Genomic DNA, 20,611 nt, shown 5'->3' with positions numbered 1-20,611 from the left:
CATAAGAAAGTAAAAGCCGAATTCTCCGTCTCTCATTTGGCATTAGCAGCCATCAGCATTTCCGTTGAGCACTCTCCGACCGGAAAAGGTTGCTACGTTATACTCGCTGGCCGTAACCTCCTTGGTTTTAGAAAGGTTTAGCGACCGTTGGGCCGCAGTGCCATGAATACTATCAACTAGTATATAACTTGAACTCGAGGTGGTTAAAGTGGGAAGTATATATGAAGCGCAAGCCGTAAGCAAGTAAAAGCCTAACTCTCCTGTCTCTCATTTCCCATTGGCAGCTATTGCCATGTACATTGAGCACTATCTGACAGGAAAAGGTTGCTATGTAATACTCGCTCGGCGTAACCTCCTTTGTTTCAGAAAGGTTTAGCGAGCGTAGGGCCGCAGTAACATGAATACAATGAACTAGTATATACCATGAACTTGATGTGGTTAAAGGTGGGAAGTATATATGAAGCGCAAGCCGTAAGAAAGTGAAAGCAAATTCTCCTGTCTCTCATTTTCTATTAGCAGCCATTGGCACGTACATTGAGCACTATCTGACAAGAACGGGTTGCTACGTTATACTCGCTGGGTGTAAGCTCCTTGGTTTTAAAAAAGTTTGCGAGCGTTAGGCCGCCGTGCCATGAATACACTGAACAAGTATATACCATGAACTCGAGGTGGTTAAAGGTAGGAAGTAGACCCGAAGCGCAAGCCGCAAGAAAGTGTGCGTGTGCCACCTCACGCTTAGTCCTTGGCTTGTCCACTGAAGGGCGGTGCTCCTATATGGGGAATATACGATGAAAAAATGCGAGATGGTGGTACTTGGAGTGTTGAATAAATGGAAGAAAGGAGATACAGAGAGATGCATAGATAGACGCACTAACGGACGCAGGGGTGGATGCATGGACGAACGCATGGACGGACGCACGAACAGACGCACACACGGATGGGCAGATGGACGCAAGGACGGTCGCACGGACAGACGCATGGACGGACGGAAGCAAGAACGAATGGACGGACGACAGCTTCGCTCCATTCTCCATCATTCACTCCGTGGATATGCTGCCATTTTTTCTTGATTCCTTGCTTGTTGATTTTCAAGGTTTTGCAGCAGATTTCAGCCGTGTAATGCGTGTTCTAGTAAAGTTAGAATATGATTGGGCATTATGGGATCTTGGAACGATTTGTACGCGCATTGGCGAAGAACAAGCGCTGGTTACAATGTGACGCAGAATGAAGGAAGGGAAGGGCGCTGTGCACTCCTTGCTTCTCTCTCTCTTTTTGCGTGTGTGCAGTTTTTTTCTTGGTTAAAACATTGAGATACAACGAAAAGGTACTTTTCGCTAAAGCGAGATTACGTGCGAGCGAAGTTACGCTTGTGCTTCCAAACGACGTGGTAGACTCCTGCCAGTGCCTTTCCAGCAATTACAGACGACGCAGCGAGACCGATCTCAACGCTAAAGCAGCGCCACCATCTGGTAGGCGATTGCAGTATGCTGCTCCGCACCGCCGGAAAGCCGCGCGCTTTGCAACTGACCATATCTAAAAACGTTGCCCAAAGTCAGCGCCACACTGGACACTGGTCCAGTAATCGGTTTGGCGCTGGGCCAGTGCCCCTAGTGTTTGCGATACAGAAGGTGAAAATATAAACATTCATTGGTGAGTTTTGCTCTAAACTGCACTAGACTCTTTCTAACTGAATACCTACGATCTTCACAGCAACCCTGGCACAAGAAGTACGGCCCTAAGCCTAGCAATTGTTTCGGTTAGATTGAAGTGCTGCAGATGTCGTACGCGTAACGTAAACGAGTAGGACGCAAAATACTTCTAAACTATCGAGTGACAAAATCCACAGTGTTCAGTGAGCAGTACTGATGAACGATGTTTTCTATATACGTATTTCTAGCCGCATAGCAAGTCACTATGATTGCCATGACAAATCTGCAGTTACGCTAAGAAGCTTTGCGTCAAAACGTGGCAGATGAATGTGATGCAAGGCAACCCGCAAAAACTAAGCTAACGATCACCTGTTTAGCGCGAGCACGAAGATACGAAGCACTGCCTATGTAAACGGCATAATAAAACTATTGGATACGTGAATTTCTTTTAAAATGAAAGAATACAATAATTTTCATCTTTCAGGTATAGAGTAGTGGGCAGTGTGTCAAGCTCAAAATGAGTGATGTGTTGAGGTAATAGGTTCGACTCTGGCTCACTCAATTTTTTCATAGCTTTTTTTTCACTTCGCGCGTGTTTCAGCCTTAATTACGATGTGCGCATGATCAAGAATTTAAAAAACAAACTAAAAGTCATATTTTGGCCGAAAATGGTTGTCGCAGTGTGCAGTGTCAGCGTGCCTCGTGCAACGTGGCACTCTCTGAGTGTCAGCGCCACACCTGTCCAGTAATCAGGTATGGCACTGGTCCAGTGCCATAGGTTTTGGAATATGATTGTTCTGATGTTAAAATGACATATACACCTTTCTCATTCGTGCTTTGCATATCATAAATTCTCACAGCACGTGAGATCTGCCTGTTTTTATAACTTTGTAGCAGATATCTTATGCAGTTTTTGTGACTAAACATTGTTGTAATTATCCTGGAAAAAGTAAGGGTATAATTAGACTCCCTTTTTCTAAAACACTGGTGGGTCAAGCAAAAGCACGTCAAAATGCATTCAGTACAGCATGGATAGTCGTTATGTACATTACTCGCATGCATCTCCCGAGTAATGAAAAAAACACGCTACTTCTCGTTGCTCCAACGTCTCGTTCTCTGGGGCATTTCTCCTCACTACTTATTCGCAAAATATTCTTTCTTTAAAATATTCACAATTTCATTCATGTACCGACAGGAAGAAGAGGTTACTCGATATGTTATCTGAAATCTTCGAATATTCGCCCACTCGTACTATAGCATACTTCCAGTTTCGAAAAACACTGATATACCGGGTCGCAGCTTTGCAGTAAGAAAAACAGTTCTTGTTTTGAACACCAATATGTTGTTTCATTTTATTCGCATTTGCATGCGCAAGCACGTAGCACGGTAAATTTCTGTTAAAATGAATGCAATTATTGTCTGTGTAAATTTAGCATAATATTGTCACGATTACTGCATATCAAACAATGCATCTAAGAAGCAATTGGCGTCATAGTTGGCTGAGTATTTATTTAGTCCAAGGCTCTACCAAACTCTTCTAGCTAATAACAGGAAACTTTACTATATTTATTAGCACTGGGCTGCCACGTGTAGGTATAACGTTCGAAATTAATCAATGGGTGCGTTTATTAAATGCTTGCGAACATATTGTGCAGTCTTCTTGACACAGTGTCATACTTTTCGCTCGTATACAGGAACATCTGACTGAATACCCATTATATAGTATACGCAGCAGTTTCAATAGATTGCCAGTTGCCATCTAACCGCTTTCGCCGTTTGAGGTCAATTACTTATGACTCTTATTCCAACACCAATTCGTATACCGAAGAATATAAATAAATAATCTATAAGCAAATAAGTACATTATAATAATCAATTATCTAAATAAATGTAAAACAACAAGAAATATTCAGGCTCAATGGTTTATTTCAAGGTTGATTTCAGCTTTCGTTTCGGGTCTGCTGAACAGGCAAACTCAACTTAATTGTTCCGGTGGTTCATTGAGCTGCATCTTCAATCTCTTCTGTGCGCGGCCTGAACATGACTTCCAGGCCGGTTGCAATGGGGCACATACTTAGCGCCACTGAAAACAAAAAAACAAATGCATGATGGTCGCGCGTTGTGTTACGTGAACGTTTAAAGCACGCAATGATCAATATATTAGTAAGAAAACAGGCAATATCATAAGCGTACGCCCTCGGGCTTTACTCGTACATAGATATGTTTACGCAGCGTACTGAATCGTGTTCGTTTCTAAATTAGCTACACAGCTATTTCAGTTCGTAATCATATGCACGCCTACTTAGCGAAAAGGCTGTGCCACCACCTCGCAGTTATAAAGATAAGTTCTAAATGCGAAGCATTTCTTAGCAAAGTTTAGCGAGTTTGATCGTATCTATCTATCTATCTATCTATCTATCTATCTATCTATCTATCTATCTATCTATCTATCTATCTATCTATCTATCTAGCTAGCTATCTGTCTATCTATCTATCTATCTATTTATCTATCTATCTATCTATCTAGCCGCCTTTGACTTATAGCTCTCGTGGCCGTTTAGGTTTTGGTATCAATACCAAACCTGGTGTGATATAACATGACTGAATTACGAACATAACTGACTAGTCCTAACCTAAAATTTATTATATGTATGTCATAAATGTCACGATATACATGCCATAGTCTTGATGCTCTTGCGGTGGTTTTATTCCCTTGATATGTTGCAAAACTGGTATGGTAAGGCATGACAGCATGACGAACACACGCGACATGCCTTTCTCGTCATGCGTGAGATGCGTGTCAATGAACATGTGTCATATCAATCATGACATGCCTGCCATGTAACAGAATGACTACACGCCACACTCATGATGTGCTCACGGCCGATTCGCTAGCTTTGCATATACAGAATTTGGTATTACGAGACGTGAATGGATGGCGAAAGTATGTAACTGGTGCAAATATGAAAATCATGATATGCGGGTTATGTAACTACATAACGACATGCCATGGTCACGATGCACTAGCGGCCGTTTCGCTACCTTCCCATGAAATAAATTGGGTAATCTCCTTATACCGGAGGGCTTTGCTGCAGTTGAGCTAACAAATATTCGGACAGGACGCACAACATTGTACTGAAGTATATTTAACACTACTAAATTTAGTGCTTTTGCATCACTACTAGGAATTTGAGAAAAACTACTACCTCCAAATAAAAGAAAAAGCGCGGGTACCTCATTTGCTCCCACCTAGCGAATATATTCATGGGAATTCTAGAAACCGCAATTCTGTCTCACTGTAAGAAGAAACCTGACAAGTACCTTCGGTACTTAGCTGACATAATTATATTATGGGGACATGGGCGCAAAACCTAGATAAATTCACTTCATTGCTGAACTCCTTTCATACAACAATACAGTTCACCTCCGATACCTCGACTAAGCGCATCAACCTTCTAGACACCACCATTTATCTTGAAAATCGTGTACTAAAGTGAACTCTGGAAAAAAAAACATTTCACAAGCAACAATACTAAGAAAATACAAGCTACCACCAGAGATACTGTAAACCGGGCATTTTCAAGAGTCAGGTAAGAAGGTAACGCCGCATATGCATAAAAAGCGAAGATTACGTAAACAGACTTACCGCCTTAATAGATCTATAAGAGAAAGAAACAAACCTCGCACATTCCTCTACAAAGACTATAAGGACGCACTGGAACTGTACCGCAATGAAGCACTACAACCGTCCTCTTAAAGCATGCCAACAGCAACTACGCCTCTTCTCATTACAAAGTTTTCTATTGTTTTCCTGAAGATAAACAACATCCTCACAAAATATTATCCGATTTCAACAACCAATCAGAAGCTTTAAAAATGCTTTCCCAAACCACCTTAGGTCGTCTACACACGTGACCTAACTGCAAGGATATGCTTGTTCACACAAAACTTAAAGCAAAGACTAGAACAACGTCTGGCCCCTGTAGCTGGCCGAGATGCTCAACCTGCAAACATATACAGCTGGCAACCAACATAGAAGCACAACATTTAATTACATCCACAAAGTGACATTGAGCTTCACCTCTACTTGTTTCAACATACTATACAGTTTCGAGTGGTGCACTTGGCGGAAATATTATATAGCCGAAACTGGGTAACCAATTCATGTACAACTGAATGACCACCGTGCAGACACAAAACACAGTTTACCAAAAAGTCGTAGGCGCTCACTTCAATCGACAGGACCACACTGTCGACCAAGCATAGCTTGACGTTCTACTAACTAGTTTACGATCACCTCGAAAAACTAAATGCACGGAATCATATTTGCTACACAAATTTCAGTCGCTCCGTCGCTGCACCCGTCAGGAATCAATGTAGCGTGTGGCAATTTGGAGTTGCTAAGGCCATAGAACATTTGGAGCAATATTTAGAAAGACAGATACACTCAGCCCTCAAATAGACATAACTGGTATTACTTAAAATCTCTCTTAGTCTACATATCGTACCATTGTTATTCTCTTTCATTTTTTTATTTTAAATATAGATATGCTTGTGTCTATATACAACTACGAAGTTTTTGATTTCTATAAATTTCAGCCACTGCTTTTTTTTCTCGCTCTTAAAACCAATCCCGCCGCGCATAGTTAGTCATTGCAAACACAGAAAATTCTCTGCGTCACCTCCACGCTGCCACCGTTTTTTCCCCGTTTGTTAGCCTTAGCGTCTATTTTTTTCCCACCCCGCCTCATCCATTCCGTTTTTTCTTTCTTTTTTTCTTTGTGTGCCTTTCGTCAATGCTCATTTCCGTTGCATTCTCAATTATCCTTTTTCTCAGCCAACATGCCGATAATTCCTTTAGGCCATTTCGCTGAGAGGGCCACCGACGAGGATACCCAAAAGATATTTTTGCTAATGATTGTCAACATTAAACACGTGATGTTCCGACCCCATCCGGCATCACTTGCTTTTGGCATATTGTCATATAAAAATACGCCGCCTCCCCACTCTCCACCCCCTCTTTTATTAAAACCACGTTTCTTGTTATGAGTAGCACTCATAGTGTTTCGAGAACAGGTGTAAACCGCTATCGTCGGCAACCTTTTGTAGTGGCCGGACACGGCAACCGTCTGCGGAATTCGAACTTTCAAGCTCTTTAAATTTTTTGTGTCTATAGCGGACACTGCTTTGAAGCACACCCCTCCTAGTTTGCGTGTTTTTCTGCCTGTTTTTTCTCTGTTTTCTTTTTTTCTTCTTTTCTTTCTCTGTCCTACCCCATCCTCTAAGAATATTTTTAAATTGAAGTGAATGACGACTGCATGCCTCTGATCTATAGTGTTTCTCTTTCAAGACAGCAAGAGCAAACAGGGACCCACGCCACCTCCAGAAGTGGACGTCACTCTTAGCTTTCTTAAAGAATAAAGCTTCTTAACACGCCAAAGATGACAAGGTGCCTTTGACGAAGAAAGTTTCTTCTATCGAAACGTTGGCCAGCTCGTCCAAGGCACTTCTACAGTTCAACCTGACTATCCCACTACGTGTTTTCATCTATCAGCTCCCATATAGATTTTTGATTTTGGAAGTTTTGAGCTGCTTGCCGTTCTTAAAGTGACTTTGTAATTTGTTTCTGTTCCTGCGGTATTGCACATAAATGCTCTGGTAGCTCTCTAAAGAGACCTTTCACTATCGAGTTATACCAACCGCTATGTGTGGTAAATGCCACTTTCAAATGCGAAACATTTCTTAGCCAACTTCTACGACTTCGAGCGCATCCATCAAACCGCCTATGATTTCTATCTCTCCTGGCCGTCTCTATACTGGTATCAATGCCAATATTGATATTACTTAACATGTCTGTATAGGAAGAATAATTGTCTAGTCAAAACATGGAAATCATGATATGTATGCCATGAATGTCACGATTTCGAATTCATAGTCTTGCTGCCATTGCAGGTGGTTTCGTTCACACGACATTTAGCAAAAGTAGTATTATACGACATGACTGCTTTAAAAACAGAAATCACAGACCCTTACCTGGTAATCACGACATGCAGGTCATGATTTTTATGTTATGACTAGCCATGGCTACACGGCACGCTCATCGTGCGCTCATGCTCGTTTTGCTAGCTTCAAATGCAAGAAATTTCGTATTGCGGAACGGAAATGAATGACAAAGGTTAATGACACGTCGAAACATAACAACCATGACTTGCGTGTTATGTAAAACACGACTACAAGCTACACTCATAGCACGCTCGCAGCCGTTTTGCTAGCTTCACATTTACCAAATTTGGTATCGGATGACGTTAATAGACGATGTAGGTAAATGACACGCCCAAACATATAATCAAGCTATGTGTGTCTTGTAAAACATGACTACATGCCACGCTCTTAGCGTGCTCCTTGACGTTTTGCTAGCTCCACACATAGGACATTTGGTAATATATGATGTTAATGACACACTCAAATCATACGTCCAACTAGTTGCCCATTAGATGACGTGAATTATACGTCCAAAGATGATAATCTGGATATGCGAATCATGGAAAAGATGACTACATGCTGCGCATATTGTGCACTAGTAGCCATTTCGCTAGCAGCATATGTACCGAATTTCGTATCAGCTGACGTGAACAGACGGCAAAGGTAAATGACACATCCGAACATGGTAGTCATGTTCCGTAAAACATGACTGTATGTTACGCTCATGTCATGCTCACGGCCGTTTCACTGGCTCCACATATACCCAATTTGGTATTACGTGACGTGATGCACGATGAAGGTAAATGGCACGTCCAAACATGATAATCTAGATATGCATGTCATGTAAAACATGACTACATGCTACGCTCACAGCGGGCACGCGGCTCTTTGGCTCGTTCCACATATATTAAATTTTGTATCGCATTACGTGAATTGACGATGAAGGTAAATGACACGTCCAAACATAATAGTCATGACGTGCGTGTAATGTAAATCATGACTACATGCTGAGCTCATAGCGTCCACACACTCGTTTCGCTAGCTCCACATATCACGTCATGTGACACTAAATTTTGTATCACATGACGTGAATAGACTACTAAGGTGAATTACAAATACAAACATTATAATCGCGGCATGCAAGTCATGTGCGGAATAATTTACGTCCACCTCCTAATGGTGCTGACCTTAAAGTTACATATCAACCTCTCTAATTCATGCTTCGCATATCATCGATATCAACAGTACGTAGAATCTGTTATTTTTTTTACTTATTATATTCGAAAACATTGATTGTTGTCAAAGACATGTGTGCTAAATTATGGCCTTGCTTTTTATAGTAATGGTGTCGATTTCGCTTTGTCGATATACACATTTCAGCCAGATGCTGCTGATCTTCATTATCTTTCTTTGTTTTTGGCGCGTAATGCAGGAAAAAATGAGATGGCACAACGCTAAATATTTATTGAATTTCGCGCCACTCATTCTCGTGACTAGTCTTTCTCAGGACAAATTCGTGTAGGTTTCCTGAAATTGAATTTTCCGAAAGCAACCTTATGCAGGTGTCTTTACAACTTTTACTAAAACTAACATTTGTCATTCCTAATCCTACGCGATACAAAATGGTCTTCATATTAACACAAGGTGGAAATAAGAATAGTTCGGAAAATTCCTACCTAAGACAGTGCCGATAAGAACAGTGAGACTGATATCTTGGCAACCTCTCATGATGTTGTCCCCTGTGAAAAGCACACATTCCAAAATTTTTGAGGAAAGTCGTAGAAAAAATAAGTCAATGAAAACGTTGTAAAACGTCAAACTATACCTAATGAATATTGAATAGAGAACAACATTATCGACTTCAAGTGTGATTTATAAAGTACCTAATTTATTGGATATGAAAATTTAAAGCACGAAAAGATTGAACCGTGAAGAATTCTCTGGGACTTGAACGGGGCAGCATCACGACCTTAGGAAGGTAGTCTTGCTTGATGCTTGGTCTGCCTTTTTAGGAAATCAAGTTTATTCCATAATTTGGCGCCAGTGTGTTATATAACCCAAAGCAATTCAATCAATACAAGTTAAAAAGAATGATATCATTACACGAAATAGTGAAGAAGGTTTACTCAAAGCCAATGGTTAAACAGTGAGTTCTATATTACTGGACTGCTTCTATATAATATTACATCACAGGCATCGTATACTTCAGTAAACTGCGTGAAGTCAAATCCTTGATTGCGTATTCTACTTGAAGATTTAAAACAAGCACAGTAAATTACACCGCATTATCTTGATTTGTTTTCGGTGACAAGTCCGGGTAATAATGAATGATTTAAGAACCGAACGTCCTAATATAGCACGCTCATTGCATTCCTTAGGGCTTATGTACCGAAAAGAAAATCTCGGTCTAACAACGAACTAACAATGAACATATATGAAGTAACAATTTGAGCCTTACCTACGATACGACCCTAATATTCACATCACTTTTTCATGTAGGTGATTGAATAACTCGAGCAATTTCTATTCTGAAGTATATATGGCACACACTGGAGAAGCCACATTTAAAATACAACTGTGTTGATCATGATGTTGAGACTTTTATGTGTACCACTAGAGTGGGAGAGAATAATGAGCGTGCTTTTCAGCATATTGTGATTGGAAATACTGAAAATATGTCTGAAAGGCGTAATTCAGAGCAGAACGAATAAAATTATATTCACAAATGCAAGATTCCATTTCTTACCTTAAGTACTGCAGAAAGCAGCAGGCAGTAATCGTGAAAATATGGGGTGTTCTGAAGAGACAAATCATCCGCGCTTTTATATGCTGTGATTGGCCAAGGGAAGAAATCATAATGTAGCTCACCAGGAAAAAAAATCAACAGATAGATTAACCGGATAACATGCCACAGTCGCTGAACGCAATGCTATTTTGATGGATGGGTATATTAGCATACGAAAATTGAACTAAATTATATATGAGTAAAATATCAACCTCTTAGAAACACTAATAACGCGTCATATTCCCTCTACGCCTATTTAAGAAATGACACGAACAATTTGATGTGAAAATAAAAGAAACAATAGCTCAGAAATATTTCATTATGTAATCGGTAATTAAACTGTCACTCAATCAAAAACACATCTCACGCAGCGCATTTGTGTCAAACAAAAATATGATACAAATCGAAGACAATGTTTCGTCCAACATAGATCATCTGCCATTGAAATCAATAAAAAATAATTACGGCTCCATATCTCAAGTTGGAGGAATATCATTAGGCCCTGTAGATAAGACGAAAACTAGTGAAAAAGTTTATTTGAAACCTTCCCGAAAAAGAAATAATTTGCTTGACTTGTAAAACGGCGAGAATGTTTTAGCAAATATTCTCAGCCTCGTGCTTCGAAAATATACTCATATGTGCGACAGTGTGTCCAGCAATTTCAAATATCTTGCAGAATTTTCAAAGACGTTTTTACGACCGCGTATTTTTTATGTAAAACTAGAAGAATAGTCATCTTGGCAGCATTTTGAAAATGTGATGTGATTTTGAAATGTGGTTTCTAACAAGTTATCCAACTAGGATTTGCTTTCTTGTATACAAATTTGTGTTATACTTTCAAGATCCCTGTGCCTGCATCTACGAATGTTGAAAGCTACAACGCTATTGTCATAACACAAAGTTTTTTGTCGGTGGTCCCGAGACGAGTAACAGATTTAGGCTACAACATTACTAGAGGCCAATATGAGCCTGATTAGAAATTAGGGTGACGATATAGTTATCCGCATGCAAATGTTGCGAATACTTTTATTTACTTAACAATCATGGCTTGTATGTAATAATTCGGTCTCCTGGCAATGTCTGGTCCGGCCGTTTTTGTATAAGCTATTTTTTATAACAAGTCCAGTTCCCGACGTGCCGAAATTCACGTCTTACCTGCAGGTACTTACCGGTCACCGCGATAATGTGTTCACTGCTTCTGCTACGGATACCATGGCCCGGCACTATTCCGCTAACCATACTTGAAGCCCACAACTGCTGTCATTTTCTACACCTTTCTGTACTGTAAAATGTACGAAACTTGGACTGCCCCTGTTCGTCAACCCCTGCCTCGGCATTTACAACAATGAAAGTTCCAGCTCTAACGGTCCGGTCTCTACGGCTTAACCATATTCTTATGTGACCTGCGTTGGGAAGATGGAGGTCTTGCTGACGAAGCATACCTTCCCAACTTGACGAGCATTAGCAAATGATTTCGAGAGCATAAATACAATCGATCCACTGTGACTTTGACCCCATCTCCGCTATCGACTTGCGAGGATTTCTGAAATAGCAGTTGTCGGGCATGACCACACCAAACGCCCTACTGAACCTGCAGCATGAATTATTTCCACTTTGAGCCTGCTGCAATATCTTGTTTGGCAGTCATATCTCGGCGTACTGACCATACCAATGGCCATTTAGCTGTGGTACTAGCCAGAAAGTATGTGCACCTCTCTATCATGGTGTCGTCTACACCTCTTCGTTCTCAATTACTGTGGGACTTGTGGCCACGAATTGCGTTACTGCCGTCGTTGCGAGCTGAATGAAAAAATGAATAAAAAAAGAACAAAAAAATGAATGAAAGAATGAATAAAAGAAAGAATGAATGATATTCTCGAAACTGTTCCGGCATCATCGGTCTGCATGCCAATTAGAAGGACCTAAACAAGAGACATAAACTGAAATAAGGAATAGTTTAGGCTTCAAAATCTAGTCAAGACCCCGAAGAAGCAGCGCTACTTTACGAGGCATTCAAACTATTAATCAGAAAAGGACGCGCCTAGTGCACCATTTTTTACAAGAGCGTTTCAGATAAAATATTGGCGAAATTAATTATGCAGGCATAGTTTTAAATATAGTACTTTTGAAGCAGCAGAAGAGTGCTGTTAGTAAAACTCGAAAAACGGAATAAGCTCCCCCATAGAAAACAGCATCTACTGAAAAGGAGAATGAAAACGTGGATATGAAGAACACTTTACACTCGAGCTAAACTAAGATATTTCCCGTTTGTACCATCTTGAGCAATAGTTGAAGGTATAATCCGAATAAGCAAATAATAAGGTTTGTAAAAATTATCGTGCGCCAACTGAACATTTCACCATCTCTGTCGGCGTTAGAAAATTCTACATAACTACTTACCTCTATTAGAGCCGTAACACGTGCTGAATATATTTATTTATGTTCATGTTGGAGTACCTGGCTGAACGGCTCCGAATATTTCCGCGAGCAATAACTCACTGCTTTCAATGGTGGTTGAAAACATTTCTGGCCATCACCGCGCATCGTTTGCTGCAGAACGTGTTTAACAATCATGGAACTTTGCACCAAAAGCGGACGTGCGCGAGTCGCAAATTGCAGAACTGAGTCAAATACAAGTCCTATATACTCCCAATGGAATATTAGTCCAGTTGTTTCGAGGCCGAAAAAAACAATTTTTAAGACATTTACAATATCAAGAGCATATATTTAGAACAAACACTTAAAATGTTAACAATGAAAATTTACAATTAACACGAACCTGAAAAATGCCAGGTATGTTATCTAAGGTAAGCGGTACGAGCGGTGGCAGCCTACGAGACATTTTGTAAGTGTACTTTTAAATTCAGTGGTGACATCACAAATTATGTGGTGATTTGTCATCATTATCTTAAAATAACTGCTGTCAAAAACACTCAAGGCCAAGGATCTCGTGATGCGTATAGACCATTTCTGTCACATTCTGTGCGGTGACTAGTATGCCTAGGTTTCACAGTCCCGTAAAAGGTTGAACTGCACGTGTTTTGGCGAAAGACTGTATTGATGGATGATGAATCAAAACATTAATGGGTTCCGCAAGCATTCCACCCCGGTTTTATAGGGGTAGGATTGCGGGCCGCTCTCACGTAGGGACGGGGACGCCTATTCTCACAGCCACATCATGCGCCTTCCGGACAGCCTAAAATTGTTGAATGAGAACCACACTCGCGAGCAATAAATAATGGGAATATTCGGAAAATTTTTCACTTTTTCACTTCTGAAAAGGCGCACGTCCAGAGCATGTGGTTAAAATTACTGCGATTGTGGCAGTCTGGAGAAAGTTATGGAATATCGGAGAAATGGCTACATGTTACTAGGCTAGGGTAGGATCCCGTCTGCAGCATGCGAAGAGAGATTGCCTGTGGCCTAGACAACTTTTTGTGTGGTAGTAGAAAGGACCTACGGCCTAATTGATAGTGCTTCGTGATCTCGTTGAAAGATATGAAAATGTCCCAAAAGTGAAGGTTCGGGGCTGATTCCTGTGCCTGAGAAACGCAAGTCCCGGCGCGGTAAGTGAAGCCTCGTGCCTTGGAGTGGGCTAGCTCGTTGGTATTGGGAGGGCTTCCAACCTTCAAGACAAAGTGCGCAGGGTATCAAATAATAGTGTGGTGGGTGAGTTCCTTGTGAGTTAGAGTTCTAAAGATTTCATTACTCACGAAACCTGAAGCGAAGGCCCTATCAGCGGATTTAAAGGTCGTATAAATATCAGTCTTCTGTGCATCAAGCAGAGCTAGTCCAATGGCCATCTGTCCTGCTTTGTAAGAATAAGTGGTTTGAACCGACGCAAAGGATAAAATCTGACCCTTAGTATCTACGGATACTACTGCAAAGTGATCAAAAACGCCGCACTGGGAGGCATCAAAACAAAATAAAATTGTGCCTTCGATCTCCAAACGTGTTATTCTATTAGGGCATCACTGCCGTTGCTGCTTGTTAGGAAGATAATCGTAAAATATTCGGTATTTTCAAAACGGGCATTTCATGCTTGGACCAAATCAAACAAATCAATATTCCAATTTTTTAGGTTTTTGATATTCACAAACCCCTAAAGGTGTGACGATTGTGTATGACAGTTGTGTAGCGAGAAAAAAAACACACGTGCATGTTTCTAATAATAATAACAGTAACAATACAACTATTATTATTATTATTATTATTATTATAAAAATAATACATACCTATTACGAATACTTCAATTTACAATAATAATATTATATATGATGGCGTAATAGTGTCACACATTTGTGCAATGACTGTAGCCGAGTCTTTGACGAAACTTCCATCGAAAATCAGGACGCGGACAAACCTCGCTGTTGGGTTACTATACTTGGCTAAGGTGCCTCTAAGATAGGCTTTAACTTTCTAGCTGTTCGAAAAATACTATACGCTGTAACTTCGTACCAAAAATAAGGGATGGACTAATTGAAAAATACAGACTTGTGATTATTTATGGTGATATTAGGCTGTGCATTCTGTTGAAGCATCTTTTCCAGGCTTTCTTGACTGTCTACGTTATGACCAAACACGAGGACGTCCTCAATATAGCAGCCCATATTTCGGAATACCTTTCAGGACTTCAATAATTGATGATTTAAAGATTGCAGGAGCGATGGAGATGCGATATGGCAAAGGCTGAGACTGACATGATTTCAAAAGCGTGTTAAGAGTTTAACAACGCTTTGCTTTCCTCAGCAACCGGTACCTAATGATGGGCTTGCGATAGATATAGTACGAAGAAGACCTTGCCTCCGGAAAGCGTGGAATACAAATTTTATGGCAGGGGCTAAAGATAATGGTCCGTTATTTTGGATTCCTTTTTGCATATCGCTTCCAAGTGGTCATTTTTGTTACAATTTCTGCAGGTGTGGTTCTGATGCCAACATTTTAATGCTTAATCATTCATTTCTGTACGTCAACAGGCAATTCGTTGCTCGTTATCATGTCCATATTCAAACCTTGAAGCTAGCCTTGGTCTGGTTCACCTATCACAGTCGCAGTTGCCGCGAATCAAGTTGAATCGACTGCAGCGCAATCCGTCTCGCATTTCTTTTACTAATGCCTGTATTCACTGTACCCGGACTATATATCAACTGTCAAACACCCGTGAACCATATCAGCGCACCAAGGTACGCGGCATGCGTGTATGAGTCGCACGGCAATGGAGTAAAGGGTTTCAAGGCATACATTAATCAATTTTCACGTTATTTGAATGATGATTACAGTCATGTTCCACAGACTCTCTTAGGCTCCTGTTCGTATTCTGGTCTACAATAAAATAATAAGGCTATCATAATAGTACACAGACGTAGGCGGCTACCTAATTAGTTAGGTGGATACAAACGCTCAAAGTGCCTGCAGTTTTCTAAGAATTGCCTCACAGTAAAAGTGTCGAGTACGCTATGGTGCGCCTTTGTCGACTAAAGCAACAAAAAAGAGAGCCTATTTTTCTTATCCTCCTAAAGTATTGGGGCCTAGGTTTTGCGATGAATCTTACATAATTAAAAAATAGAAAATAGAGGTAGATCTCATTTTGCATAATTTTTAAACGGCGAACTTTGCAATAAATGTTTGCTTACATTGAACAAGTCTAACGTGGAAGTACTTCACCGCCTACAAAGTATTGCTTTTTGGAAATATCTTAAAACAAATTTATATCTGAAGTGCTTCCTATCATAGTGGTTATCGCGATGAGTTGCTGAGCTTTTGTTCATTCACTCGCGTGAAAGTCTTAACGTGATTTTTTTTCATTTTGTTTTAATTGGTCCGACGGCCATTTGAAGAATGGTGCAAGTGCGGTACTCTGAGTACCATACGAAAACAAAAGTCAGCTTCATTGTTGGTGATGTAGCAAGTGATTGAGTTCTTTACTTCTTGGCCTGAATTATTCAAGGATGTAAAGTGATAGCGTGTCCTTCGCAACCACATAAATTGCCTTGATGTTCCCAGTCAACTACATTATTCCTCCCGCAATTAAGAATTTCTCATTTTCTCGTGGCATTACATGAACTCTGGAATCGGCTAAACTGGAACCACTAAACGATCCCATAAGGCAATGTCAACACGATACCCCATCTGATCACGTCATCAATTGCTGACCGATTTCTGTGACCATTGTCACCATTTATACGTCACGGTGTGAGATCATATTATCACATAATTGACGACAGAAGTTCTCAGGGCATTCTATCCAAGCAATATGTTCTTGAAGCTAGACACTTTAGCCTTTCCCCAAAACAAAAATGGTTTCAGTGTAAAAAACATACCCCTAATCACAAATTTTATGATTACTCTTATTTTATTGTATTTCATGTTTTCATTAAAACGACCAGTCACGTACATAGAACATCTATGTAATATTTTTTTCAGGCATTCCAATAAGGTGACCTAAACAACTGGCGCTCTATATAACTTTGGCTCAACTAAATGCTCTCTCTATCACGTGTTTGCACAGGTGCATTACGAATAAATTTATTGTGCTTGAAAAGTTTTTATAGAGAAGTTATTTGATCATTCGCGTAATTGTGATTCACTTTGCTCAACTAGTATCTTAAGTTATCCTTGTCAAGTATATTGTGGAATGGCTGTGACAACCATATTAGTATGAGAGACACCGTAGTGGAGGGTTCCGGAAATTTCGACCACCTGGTGTCCTTGAACGTGCACCACCATCAGAGCACATGGGCTTACAACAATTCCACCTCCATTCGAAATGCAGCCGCCGCAGCCGGGATTCGAGCCCGCGACCTGCGGGTCAGCAGCCGAGTACTTTAGCCACTGGACCACCGTGGCGGGGCTGTGGCATTTGAAGAATGCTGAACAGTGATTGCTGAATTGCATGAGAGGTTTCAGTCGGTAGGAGTACTTCGTACGGCATTTAGAGAAAAATATTTCTGATGACTCAATGCTAAATTATTACTTACTTTGGAAAAATTTCGCAGTTTACAGTAATAGTAAACGCATGTTGTACTCTTCCAAGATTATAGGAGCGCATTTCAGGCATTTATATTGACCTGCTTTTTGAATGTTCTCTAACTAGATCGTTTAAATGTATATAGACATACACAGCAACGTACAATAAGCTTTAGTTCTTACTATTGCTCTCCGAACCTCATTATTACATTAAAATCACGTCTCATGTTGTTTTTAATAGACGAATGACGCACTAGAAACAGGCAATGCCCCCGCAGTTGAAACTGCCAGCTTATGACAAAACCATTCAGCAATATATAACTGGTTTATTTATTCTGCCTGGCAGGTACGTGTAAGATAAAGCGTTTCTATAGCAGCTGGCCCGCAATACTGACTAATCGCTACATGCCTCTGGATCTTTCCTCTTATTTAATAGTATTTGGAGAATTTTATTACCAGACTTAGTTGAGCTACAAGAAAGATGTCATGAATCTTTTGTTATCCTTGAATCAAGATAAAAAATACCATATCATCATGTGTATTGGATGAATGACTTTATGAACAAAAACTGATCGCTTTCGCGTTTAGCACGTCTATTTAAATCTTCTATTTTAATAATGACTGAAAATTTTTCCGGATTTCTTCGCATTCAAGAACTTTGTTATCCCTCTTTTTGTCAGGTCGCTGCTGCGCTAATGCATAGAGTGAATCTCTTCTATGTGTCCAAAGCGAACACAAGTTTTGTTAGTGCTTCACTACCCAGATTACATCATTCTATGTTTACAATTTTTATCGGTATTTTAAACTTTTATACAAATGTTTCTTTTTACCCTGTTACAACGACGTTGTATGAAAACGATGACACCCGAAGATTATGCCTCAGCATAGCGGAAACTTACAATGAGTGTGACCGGGCTTGTTCGCACAAAACTGCATACTCCGTAAGCACGTGCTTACCTGAAACATGCAGTAAATTGCTAAAATCTCTTTGCAGCAAGCAGTCTTTGTACTTAAGTCAACCACTGAAAAATCGGCAAATTTAAGGGAACGTTATCTTTGTAAGATAATATATCAAAATAAACAGACACATATTGCAAGGAAAGTATAGAATATGTTATTAGAAGAAATTCTAGGAATGTAAAAAATAAAAAGTGGACAAAATGGCTACTTGCCAACGACGGGATCAGAATGTGCGGCCTTCCAATAATTCATCCAAAGCTCTAATACTCAGGCACGGTGGCGTTTATGCCCCGTCAACTTCATAGGGTATATATGGGCATTTAAACGTGAACCCGTCTGGTAGCGTCACCCGCTGCCATTATGGCAAGCCTCGAACACTCTATTTGCGCCAGTTTGGTGTCATGTAGCTCGTGTTCCTATTACGAGATAGTATTTAAACAAAGATACCTCTGCATACCACTTCTAGGCATCAAGTCTGCCAGAAAGGGACCCTCGCTATGACTTCTGGAAGCTGTGAATTTACTTGCTAGTTTTCTTTGTTCGACCAATGTTAATGAGAAGAGATCGGACAATAATGCGAAGAAAAGTGCAGAGGGGGGGGCCGCAACCGTAGCTAATACCATGAACTCGACGAGGGTAAAGATGGAAAATAGATACGACGCGCAAGCCATAATAAAGTATAAGCTGACTTTTCCTGTCTTTCATTGCCCATTAGCAGCCATTGGCATTTAGGTTGAGCACTATCCGAGAGGAAAAGGTTGCTACGTTATATTCGCTGGGCGTAACCTTCTTGGTTTTAGAAAGGTTTAGCGAGCGTTGGGCCGCAGTGCCAAGAATACAATGAACTAGTATATACCATGAACTCGAGGTGGGTAAATGTGGGAAGTTGATACGAAGTGCTAGCCGTAAGAAAAAGCCAGATTGTCCGTTCACTCATTTCCCAATAGCAGCCATTGGCACTTCCGTTGAGATACAGACGCACGAAATCTATCTCTGACCTCAGAGAATCCAGACGCATTCAGAAAAAAATCCAGCGTCAAATGCACATATCTTATGAACAATGGTGGAAGAATTATTGTGACTCGCTAGACCCTCGAAAGCCCTTGTCTCCCGTATGGAGGACTCTTCGATGTATTCACTCGCATCCGCAACAGCTTCATCCATTCGCCGCTCTGGCGCTACATCAATGTCGCTCACAGCTTGATGTTTCTGGTGAATTTGTGCAAAGATCGCCGGCGACATCTCTAAACCGATCGATGTATTGCCACAGGATGTTCCAGTCACACGAGATCAGCAAATGGAGGTTGCATTCACCATGGAAGAACTTCATGCGGCATTAAACACATGCAGAAGCTCATCGATCAAGGTCTGGATGGAGTGACCTATACTGCCCTACGTCACCTAGGCCCGAAGGCACAGCGCTGTCTCCTGGACATTTTCAATAAGTCTTGGCTCGATGGAATGGTGGCTGATGAGTGGAAGTGTAGTTGCCTGATGCCTTTGCTGAAGCGTGGAAAGTCTCTATTCAGTTTGGCATCATACCAGCCTATAGCACTAGCAAGCTGCGTTGGCAAGGTCCAGGAGAGGATGCTGCTCACACGCATGGAATGGTACCTGGAGCATTATAACATATATCCTGATGCTATGGCTGGGTTTCGACAAGATCGGTCCTCAGCTGATAGCATTATTGACTTAGTGACCTCTGTTCAGCATCACAAAGCTCAGAAGTGGCTGTCGGTAGCTCTATTTTTAGACGTGAAGGGTGCGTATGACAACGTGGCCCACGAGGCTGTTCTCATTGCTCTTGAAGCAGCTGAACTTGGAGGTCGTGTCTGTTGATGGGTAAGCAGCTACCTCACAAAGAGATCCATGTTCGTACTAACTGAAGATGGGTCTACGAATAAGTATTTCACAAGTCGTGTGGTGCCACAAGGCGGTGTTTTGAGTCCGACTCTTTTCAACCTGGTTTTCGTGGGGCTCACCGAAATGCTGCCCAGACGGCTTATATATCTGTCTACGCTGACGATATCTACATTTAGGCGTCCGGCGAGACACGGCCTCAAGTGCGCGCAAGAATACAGAAAGCTGCAACAATGACATCGACATACCTTCGCCAGCAAGATTTGACTATCGCCACAGAAAAATGCTCAGTGGTGGCGTTTACACGCAAACCGATGTCTTTCTACTCATTGTGCATCGATGGCAAATCATTCCCGTATATGAGCACTCATAGAATATTAGGTGTCATCGTAGATCTTGAACTAACCGG

General features: G+C 40.9%; 1 long non-coding RNA gene across 2 annotated transcripts; it reads right to left on the bottom strand.

Moving 5' to 3' along the window:
• Positions 1–3,555: 3,555 nt before the first annotated feature.
• Positions 3,556–18,300, bottom strand: LOC119182233 (uncharacterized). 2 transcript variants are annotated; one of them, XR_012889135.1, is made up of 4 exons: positions 18,282–18,300; positions 10,378–10,428; positions 9,308–9,370; positions 3,556–3,732 (listed from the first exon to the last, which is right to left on the bottom strand). It is a non-coding gene; the product is annotated as an uncharacterized LOC119182233 (long non-coding RNA). The 2 variants fall into 2 exon arrangements; XR_012889134.1 differs by having other exon boundaries at positions 10,378–10,460; positions 18,282–18,296.
• Positions 18,301–20,611: the final 2,311 nt, after the last annotated feature.

Source organism: Rhipicephalus microplus, unplaced genomic scaffold, assembly GCF_043290135.1.
Source record: "Rhipicephalus microplus isolate Deutch F79 unplaced genomic scaffold, USDA_Rmic scaffold_28, whole genome shotgun sequence".
Taxonomy (NCBI): domain Eukaryota; kingdom Metazoa; phylum Arthropoda; class Arachnida; order Ixodida; family Ixodidae; genus Rhipicephalus; species Rhipicephalus microplus.
This window is presented reverse-complemented; position numbering and strand designations above follow the sequence as displayed.